Source organism: Spinacia oleracea, chromosome 6 (assembly GCF_020520425.1).
Source record: "Spinacia oleracea cultivar Varoflay chromosome 6, BTI_SOV_V1, whole genome shotgun sequence".
Lineage (NCBI taxonomy): Eukaryota > Viridiplantae > Streptophyta > Magnoliopsida > Caryophyllales > Amaranthaceae > Spinacia > Spinacia oleracea.
This window is the reverse complement of record NC_079492.1, coordinates 55,958,901-55,969,904: the sequence shown is the minus strand read 5'-3', so window position 1 is coordinate 55,969,904 and position 11,004 is coordinate 55,958,901.

Sequence of the window (11,004 nt, the reverse complement as noted above, 5' to 3'; positions counted from 1 at the left end):
CCTCTCCTCAACTCTTCCCTCGATTCTCTCTATGTTTCCTTATCATAGTTGAATTGGGGGGTTTGTCGAAATTAGGGTTCTTCGGATTGGAGTTTTTAAAAAATCAGGATTCTTCGATTGAGGGTTTTTCAAAACGTGTAGTTCTTCAATTAAGGATTTTTCGGTTATGAATTAATTGAAAATTAGGGTTCTTGGATTGGGGCTTTTTCAAAAATTAGTTCAATTAGGGATTTTTTCAAAAATGAGTGTAAATTAGGGATTTCATTGTTGAATTGGGGGATAACTGAGTGTAATTTATGATTGTTTAATTATCTCATTGTTGATTAAACAAAAATTAGTACACCGCCTACATGTCTTCCAATCCAATCAACTTGCATTATCAAACTAATTAGGTTTGAACAATCTCTTAATTACTTAATAAGTACGTAATGTAATGAACTGACAATTGTGTAAATCAATTGCTCCAAAGTGTACCCGGATTGTGGATTATGTTATTATGATTAAACATATGACTTTATTGGTTAATTAGAATACAAAAGTTATTTTGACTTCATTTCAATATGTGAATATTTATCCCTCTACTACAAGAAATTGTACTATTAACGACGTGAAATCCCGTCGCTAAAGGTCAATAATTGTTGATTAACGACGGGATTTTTCGTCGCGAACCCGTCATAAAAGGGGGTCGTCGTTAATGGAAAATCCAGTCGCTAATCCGTCATAAAAGACATTTGCGACGGTTGTTCCCGTCTTTGTTGGGTTGTTATCCCCGTCGCAAAAGCCATTTTACGACAGGATTTTTACCCGTCGCTATTAGGTTGTCATAAAAGATACAAATTTTTTAGTGCTCAAAGAGAATATGTGAATAGTTAGTTTATTTTGTTATTTATTATTGAGGATAACGCAGTTATCCTATATGATAGAATATCGAATATAGTAGAGTTATGTTATAACTAGGCTATATGATATAAGATAGAAGTCTATATGAATTAGGAAACCTATGAAGAGTAGGAGATCTAGTTTGTATTATAAATAGAGGCGTATGCCCACGTATAACACACAACATTATTGTAGGGGGTGATTTTGGAATTTCTCCCGTTTCCTACAAGGGGGGGGGGGGGGGGTTGAGGTCGGCTCGTTTAGAGAACCGTATTTGAACTTTTGTATTTGCACCTTGAAGGAGTCGCCACCAAACTTTATTTTAGGTCCCGTTTGGGGGGACCGCAAAATGACTCTATTATCGGATAAGGCCTTGAATCCTTGAAACGGATGGTGAGATCCGGGCTCGGGAACGAAAATGCTTATTCGGCGAGCTTTAGAAATATTCAAATACGTTGGCACAACATTGTTTCGAAAATAAACCCTAAGATTAGACTATGTGGGTTTGAAAATTAGAGCAAAATAGAATTTCTAATTGTACGGTGGTCACTTTGCTTTAAAGATTGATTTAAGGAACCTAAGGCCGGTTTGTCCAAAAAATATCTTCGTTAAGCGTGATGTAACCTTTGTATTTTGTTGTATTTATCATGTTGTTGATGAAAGCGATAAAGCACATAAAGCAACATCACAATACTAAATAAAGTGCGGAATTAGTAAATACAAGACCCCCTAGAGATGGACTAGGGAGTAGAATACAAGACCCCCTAGAGATGGAATAGGGATTAGGTCCACATTGCCTAGAAATGGACTAGGCAAGTAAAGGTGCGGAAATTGAAAGTGCGTAATTGAAATTGCGGAATTGAAAGTGCATAATTGAAATTGCGGAATTGAAAGTGCGTAATTGAAATTGCGGAATTGAAAGTGCATAATCGAAATTGCGGAATTGAAAGTGCGTAATTGAAATTGCGGAATTGAAAGTGCATAATTGAAATTGCAGAATTGAAAGTGCGTAATTGAAATTGCGGAATTGAAATTTGTACTCGGGCATAGGAGATCCGAACGCCAAGCGGCTCCTTAAAAATAAGTGCGCTCGACACGAATTCCAAACCAAAATCTCGACTTGGGAGAGGTTGCTCAACCCAAATGTCCTAGATTTGCATATTGAATTCGAAATTGAAAGCTTGAATATTGTAAGGTTTGAACTTGAAAAGATTGAAACTTGAATTTGAAATGATTGAAATTTGAAAACTTGAACTTGTATATTGAAATTTGAAGACTTGAACTTGTATATTCAAAAATGGAGTTTTGAATCTCAAAAGCTTAAACCTTTAAATGCTAAAAACACTAGAGGAAAAATCCTTATAGGTTGCTCATCAAAGGTTGCCCTTATCAAACAAGTGCAACCCTTAAGAACAAAAAAAATCAGAAAAAAAAATTAATTAAAATCTGAAATTTTGCCTCCAAACAAACGCAGCCCTTTATCCTAGGAACTAAAAAAAAAAGGGTACGTCTCTCACAGCTAGCTCCTACAAACCATCTCGCACCCTCTCTCCTTCTTCTCAGGTGACCGAAAATTATTTTAAGAACCGTATATGCCTATCTCTAGCCTCCCCTCTTCTCTCTTGGGGTTTCGATGTCGTCGTTTATGGGGGTTTCCTCTATCATTCGATTGGTGATTACGGTGAATGATAACTCTCTGTCACTTTCTCTCTCAGGTACTTTCTGTTCCAATTTTATTCTTAATTCTTACTTCGATTTTTTGCAATTTGATCAATTTTTCGGTTTTTTGATTGATGGGTTTGATTTTCGAATTTCGTTTTTGCTTCTTTTATTAATCGGATTGGATTGTTGTTTATTTCGATTTCTTGTTCAATGTTGCGTCTAGAGCAAAGATTCAGTTTTTTTTGGTTTTCGTTCCTTATCGATTCCACCTAAATGATCAATTGAATAGGTATATTTGCAGAAATCCAATGGTTGCGGAAATTAAAACAACCGAGTTATTAAGTTTGTATTTGAGATTGAAAGGCATTCCTTATGATCTGACGATTATGTATTCTTGGTTAATTGTGATATTCATAAGTTCATTCACTTTCATAGTTTTAACCTGTTTGCTAAGTGTTGCCTGCTATCCTAATCAGTTATTATTTTTCCGTGTTTTTCAGAGTAGAAAAAGAAAAGGAGGAATGGTTCTTTGCCTGTAAATGGTACATGTTTATTTTAATTTTTTTTCCTTTCTTAAACTTCTTGGGAAGTTGGTTTGAGGGTTTTTTCGCTATGTATACTCTGTTTCTTGTGTTGTTTTCTAATATTAGGAATGAAATTGGTAACTTGCAGCTTCAGGTATGCAATGAATGATTATGCAGGCCAGTATGGATGGATGTTACTGGATTTATGGGTCCTTTTGGTGGTAATGTGCCATATAACATGGGGTATGGTATGGCCGTATGGATATGACTTTCGGAAACTTTATTCCTCCAGAGTTTTTTGGGCCACAAGGGTTCATGATGCCCCTAATGCTTCCTCCTCCGTAAAGGTGTGTGTTGCTGAGATGTCACATAATTTGATACTCTTTACTTTTAATTCATTTTCTTTGGCCATGATTCTTTTTCTACTCAGTGCATATTGGCATTTCCACTAATAACTGCAGACGAGTGGGAATGGGAATACATTTGTACTTGTATATTTTCGTTTCTCATGCTATGCATCCTCATTGTCACTCTCAGGTACAGAAGTCTAGGTCTAGCGATGATAAAGTAGTTGATGAAAATCTTTCATTGTTTAACCTTAAGTTTGCTGACCTTTTTGGTAAATCTCAAGTATTACTATATTGTATATGATATTTTGGTTTTTGTTTACTGATAGTTTCGATTTAGTATTATTTTCTTTCACTACCTTGTTTCATTGATGTGCTACTAGTAGTTAACTTGTGTTCTCGTCGTTGATTTACAATGATATTACTACCCCCTTGTACGTAGACTCTTTGTCGACGCACGGATGTAATTTTAGCGATCTTTACTGTCCATCTTAGTATATAATGGTGTGCACTCACACCACCATCAAGTGTTTAAGGTGACGTGGCTTGCCTTTTTTATGCAGCGGCTTTGCAAAATGCTAGTATGCCCCTTTGTTTGCCCAAGCATTGTAGTTTTGTCCAGGTTTAGTAATTTTGTTCAGATTATATGAATTCTGGTTGCTTGCAATGAATTAACTGTTCTGATGTGGTGTTTAATGTAGCGCGTTGTTGTGGGACATATTTAGTGTAATCTCATGTTATATTACAAAATTTGCATTAGCAAGGTGTTTGTTCTTTAAAAACGTTAATGTCCATAGCGTGTGTGGTGGCCTGGTGGGCATATGATGTTACTCACACTCGCATCTATCCGTAATTATTTTACTTGACATCCACATGCAGTAGTTATCAATTTATCATATACCGAACTTTCTTGTACTGTTGGATTCTTGGATATATTATGTGGCTTTGTATTGAGCACAAATGATTGTGTTGTTGGATAATTAATTCGGAGTATGTGAAATTTTAGTTCAAGGTTATTATGATGGGGTTTCCATGTGATTTTTGCGTATGAAAGTTTTAATTTTTAGGAACTTTTGTGTTGGTATAGTTTTCTCATTCAACTAGTCTGTTCCATTAGAGTTTGGGCTGAGTGACGGTGGTTTTTGCTGCTTTCCGGTATTGATTAATGTTTTCTGGTATACTTTGCATCTTTGTTGTAAATAAATGTGCAAATGCCATGATAGTTGAATTTTACAGGCCTGAATTGGAAATTTAGCGACTGCAGATTCATTATCTGTACAATATTTAGGCTTATTCGAAATGCGTGGGAAAGTTTGAAGCTTTTTACTTTCTTATAACTTTGTTAATAAAATTTTATAACTTTGTTTCTATCTATAGCTGAATAAGTATGGAGTTGTTTGTGTTTTGTCTGCGCTACCTAGTGCAACTTTTTTTGTAGGTTGTTGGGTAGTTTTTGCTTCTAGTTTCATCCTTTTGGCAACAGGTTTGAGTTGGCTTGGTTTTGATTGTAGTTCTGGTTTGTAGGAGCTTGGAGGGTAGTAATCGACACTCATATGATTAGCTCTGTGTTGTTGTTTCAGTTTCAGTTGCAGTCTGTTAACACTTGCAGTCTTCAAGTTTCCAATAGATTAGAGCGTTTTTCTGTGGCTTGTGTCTCTCTTTTGTTTGTGCAGCTTGTTCATGCTTGTTCAGTGGCCTGTTAGCTAGTTTTTGGTTCTGGTTTCATGCTTTTGGAAGTTGTTTTTGGTTCTGGTTTTAGGCTTTTGGTTGTGCAGCTTGTTACTGCTTTTTCCTGCACGCTTCTACTTCTGCTTACCCCACCCCAGAATGCAGAGAGTCCAGATTGTGGTTGTATTTCAGTGTCAGCCATTATTCATGTCTTACACTTTGGCCAACTTATCTAAGATTTATTTACCCGAAAGAAATTCTTGTAGTGCTATAGTAGTATTGCTTCTTTTAGTAGTTAGTATTACCTTAATTTATTCTTTCGTATGCAGTCTTTCGCTTCATTAAAAATGTATTTCATCGGGGAATTCGGGAAGAAGCTTACTAATCTTGACTTGTTAGGGCCTTAGGGGTAAAATTATATGTAGTTTAACATGTGCAGATGTTGACTGAAGTGTGATCCATATTGAGTGATGTAACTGTAGGAATCACTTAAATACAGGAAAATAGTAACTGGTGCAAAAGCGAGGATTTTCTTTCTGAGCATGCAACTATGGTGACGGTGTGCACGCTTTGGTTATTCCTAGTAACTACTTTATTCAGAAAGGATATTGCATTTGCCATCAATATTCAGTGTTACTTGACCAACCTGTACATTACTTATGGAGGTGATTTTTTATTGACTAGGTCTTTTCATTGGCCTAAGATGAATATGTTGAAGGAAATAATGTCCTTGGTCCAAGTATGCATTCAATGATAAGTCTAATAAATGCGGTTCAGTATTAATTAACAAGTTAATAATTCAGTGAGATCAAGTGAGCTGAATGCCTAGCTAGAGGCCGCTTCAGTTCAAGTGGAATTAATGATATTAATCCACAGCTTACTCTTGACTGAACCCGTAGGGTCACACAAATAGTACGTAAACGGATCAAGTATTTAATGGCATTAAATACTCTATCTATGGATATTCGGAATCGACGGATCTTGGTTTCAGTGGGAGCTGAGATCGTCACAAGCAAGTGAATACTCCGGAAACGATGATATTGCCGGAAACGGAAATATGGATCGTATCGGAAATATAAATATTATCCAAGTCGTAGATGTTGCCGGAAACGGAAACATGGTACGTATCGGAAAATATTATCGGAAATGGAAATATTGCCGGAATCGGAAATATTGCAGGAAACGGAAATATTGTCAGAATCGGAAATATTATCGGAATCAGAAAATAATTCCGGAAACGGAAATATTAAATATTTGTTAGAAACGGAAATTAATTCCGGAATCGGAAATATTAAATATTGTTCGTATCGGAAATGAATTCCGGAACCGGGAATTTAATCGGAAGCGTATCGTACGAATTAGCATCGGACGAGGCCTGCTTGACGAAGGCCCGGCACGAAGCCGGGCCATCGCCCAGCAAGCAAGACGCACGCCAACACGCACAGCCCATGGCAGCGCCAGGCCCACCGCAAGGCAGGCCCAGCGCGCCAAGGCATGGCTGCGTAGCGTGGGCTGCGTAGCGTGGGCTAAGCGCACGCGCATGGGCGGCCCTCGTGGCTGCCGTGCGTGTGTGTGTTTGTGTCCATGCACAATTCCTAAATCTATTAGGATTTGGTGTATGGTTAAATTCCTATTCCTAAAAGGATTATTTAATTAATTAGAGTCCTTGTAGGATTCTAAGTTTAATTAAATCGTATCCTACTAGGATTCCAATTCCCTTTCCAAACCTCTATAAATAAAGGCCTAGGGTCATAATTTATACACATGGGATTGAAGTATTCTAAGGGTAAGTTTTGAAAGAAAAATAAGCCAAACACTTGCAAACACTTAACCGAATTTCCTAGTAACCTTAAGGGCGATTCTAGTTGGTCTAACTTGAGGCGGATCCGGACGTACTGTGGACTATCTACGGAGGGACGACATTTGGAGTCCTAAAGGCTTGTTCTTGTTCGGTTCGGGCGCAGCTAGGGAGGGCATGCTACAAAGTGTATGCTCCTAAATTATGCTAAATGATTATGTGTAAATAATATGTTTCCTGGCATTAAGGTTTTTCCACATGATTTATGTTTTGTCATATGTATCATAACCTATCAGTGGTATCACGAGCCTCTTATTATTTTCATAATCTAAATTGCATAAACATGGTTAAATTTTACAAATTTGCAAGAATTAAAAGGGGTGATTAATTTTCGTAATTGTTAATTAATTGCGAATTGCGTTTATTTAATTATATGTACGTAGTTTTTCGGCAGTTTCTTCATTACTCATCCAAATCGAGTGAATTTTGTGTCAATTCCGCATGTAAAAGGCATTCTAAAATTTTGACAAAATTATTATTTTTCGGCCGAACGCAGAATTCTCAAATTCGAAGCCTAACTATGACTTTTCGGAGGTTTTAGTTTTTCGAACGCAAAAGTTTGTAAGTTTAAGATGTTAAATTAAATATTTGCGATTCTTGTTGATAAATCTTGAATTTTTGATTGACCTACTGTATATGTTTAACAAGTTTGAATGCCTAGCCTTGTTAATTATGCAATCTAATTTGTAATTATGATTAATTTGTTGAAAATTGGAATAATTTAGAATTAATTTGATTTTCATAATTAATTAATAATTTAATTAGATACCTATGATTAAAAACCACCATAAAAGTTGCAAATTTATGTTAAATTTTAAATTTTTATGACCTAGACTTGAATCCATGGAATCGGAAATCAATTAATTAAAAATTTTTCGATTTTTCGCCCTAAAATTATGAAATTAATATGATTTATTAATTTGTCATTAATTTTGAAAATAAAATTTTAATTTTTATGCGATTCGCTCATATAACTTGCATGCACAAAGCAATGGACGCTACGTGTTACCCTTAAGGGGTGTTGCATAGTGCGGGCATGCGACGACGAGCAAGGGAGCTCGTCGCCCATGCGGTACGAATGCAGCGAGCAAGGCTATGGTGCACGAGCACAAGGCAGCAGCCCTGCCTTGTGTCGTGTGCTATGTGCGATGGGCGAATGGGCGAGGGCGAGGAGCAAGGCAGCGAGCAGTCGCGTGCAACGCGCACTGCCTCACGCAACGTGCGAAGCCTCGCGCGCAGCGAGCGCAAGCTCGAGTGCGACGAGCGCTACGCCCAGCGACGAATGCTCGTGCGCAGCGAGCGTTTGGTCACAAGCTACGAGCACTGCCTCGAGCAGCGAGCGCGAGCTCGCGTGCGTCGAGGGCAGGCGCGCGCAGCGAGCCAGAGGCCAACAAACCTCAAGGCGCCTTGCGATGGTGTGCAGCGATGGATGCGACGCAGCACATAGGCTTCGCGCACATGGCCAGCGATGGCTGCGTGCGTGTGGCCTATGGCTGTGCGTTGCGTGGTGATGTTGCGTACCTTGTGTTACGATTAGATCGTTTTAAAATTTTAATTTGAAATTTTCAGTTTATGTAATTTTAATTAATTTTAAAATTAATAATTTAAATTGTTTTCTTGGATTTTAATTTTGAATATTATAATTATAATAAATTTCATTTATTCTAGTTATTTTACCAAAATTAAAATCATGAATTAATTTAAATACGACTGAAAATAAATTAAATATGTGGATTCAATTATAAATTTATATGAGGTTTGAATTTTAATTAAATTTGTATGTTTCCGGTTAGACTAGAATTACATTTTTATGTTTAAAATTAGAAAAGCATATGAATTTATTGGTTTTAGTGGGAGCATTTTTTAGTCATAAACTCTTGATTAGGTCTACAAATCCCTTAAGGTTAAACAACTTGATTAGAATTAATAAGGACTGAATAATTGGTAGATTATTGGTGCCCTTGATTAATTGCTGCAAATATTTATGTGATGCATAACGTGTTTTACTAACCAGCTATGTGGGCCATTCATGATAATGAATGGGTGAATGGTATATATTGTATATGTACTGTTCTGCAGGTTATGAAGTGACTAGTATGGCCCAAATAGGATAGAAAATATGGTTTGCGTACCATTAATGTGAATGTAATTGGTCTAAAGTACCAAAATTGTTTTTCAATTCAAATATGGTCTGCGTACCATCAAATAGTTGTAATTAGTTTAATTATAGCTTATCCTATTTGGAGAAAATGGCGCCTCCCACGGTGAATTTCAAGACGAATGTTCCATTTTCGAGACGGACTTTGAAGTTGAAGCTTCAAGATGAAGTCGGGCCATACTAGATCACATTTATCTTATGCATGCTTTAAGTTATTTATTGCTTTAAATATGTCTTAAATATGCATGAGATCAAAGCTTGATTATGTTGCATGATTAAGGATTTTAGTTCACTTAAAATCTAACCAACATAGTAAGAGCCTTAAGTTCCAAACGTAAAAATTGAGTTAAAAGGTGTCATGCCAAAATAACACTTACTTGGATATCCTTTACATCGATCTTAGTAATAGTTTTCCACCATAGCGAGGTGTTACTTGTCGATACTAAAGGGGTAAGGTAGACAAATAATTGTGAGTACATGTTAGTTTTGGTGAAACTCAACGATATAAGTAAGGAGTCCTTTTATGTCGTGGCAAAATCGATAGGTTTACCTAAAAAGTTCTTAGACGTGCCTATCAACCAAGAGTAGTTTCTAGACTATTAGCAAATGACTTTTGCTTACCTAAAAGATTTTAGAATTGAGTCTAAATACATAATGTGCTTAATTCCTCAATGGATTTTAGGATCTTGGAATCATTTTATTCACACCTGCCGGAACATATAATTTGAATAAAATGCTTAATGAACATTGAATTATGCATGTATGCTAGAATTTAAGGTTATTAAGAGAAATTGTGAATGGTTATTTATTTATTTATTCTTTTCAATTGTAGTTTTACTATGGAAAACAACAATCAAAACATCATCATGGGTTCTGAGCTTATGGTCAAGCTGAACCTAACGAATTTTCTTGAATGGGAAGCTAAGCTAATTGAAATAGTCAGACTCAATGGACTTGAGTATGTACTATTACATCCCATGCCAAGCTACTATGCCAGAGACATGACCCCTGAAAGATTTTCCACCTGGGATGCGGATCTCAAAAAGGTTATGAGTCTCATGCTGAACAATATCCCTGATGAATGGGCTAGAAGGTTTGTAGCTTATGAACCTTTTACGCTCATCAAGAATCTGAGGGATATCTGCCGTGGAAGCACGGAGGACAGGGACCTGAACGTCCATGAGTTGATTGAATCAATGTCTGGTCTAAAGGTTAGTTCTCCTAACAGGTGTTATAGGATGGAAGTCCAAGAAACACATGTTCAGTTGCTTCGCACTAAACAGAGGGTAGGCGTCCACAGAGGTTCCATGTGGATCTTATGCTTTCATATTTCGATCGCCTAAGTCTGCTAGGAACACCAATAAGCGAAAGGATGGCAGTCTCTATCTTGCTCAATTCACTGCACAGTGGGTTTGGTCGCTTCAAGCAACTATACCTAAGTGAACCAAGAGAAGAAACAGTTGCAGAATTTATTCACCTTGTCAGAAAGGCTGAGATAATACTGGACTGTGAAGCCAAAGATTTACTCAAGGCTAAAGGGAGACCGTTCAAGAAAAGTGGAAAGTCCAAGGGCAATGCTAAATCAAAGCAGGACAAGTCCACATCAAGCTGTCTTTATTGTGATGGAATAGGCCATTACAAAAGAGAATGTCCAAAGCTAAAGGAAGATCAGAAGAACGGAACAGTCGTTCCATCTTCAGGTATTTTCGTTATAGACTGTATACTTGCTAATTCAACTTCTTGGGTATTAGATACAGGTTGTGGCTCACACTTATGTTCCAATTCACAGGGACTAAGAAGAATTAGAAAGTTAAGCAAGGGTGAAGTCGACCTACGAGTGGGAAATGGAGCACGGATTGCTGCTGCATTAGCTGTAGGAACTTATTATTTGTCGTTGCCCTCTGGGCT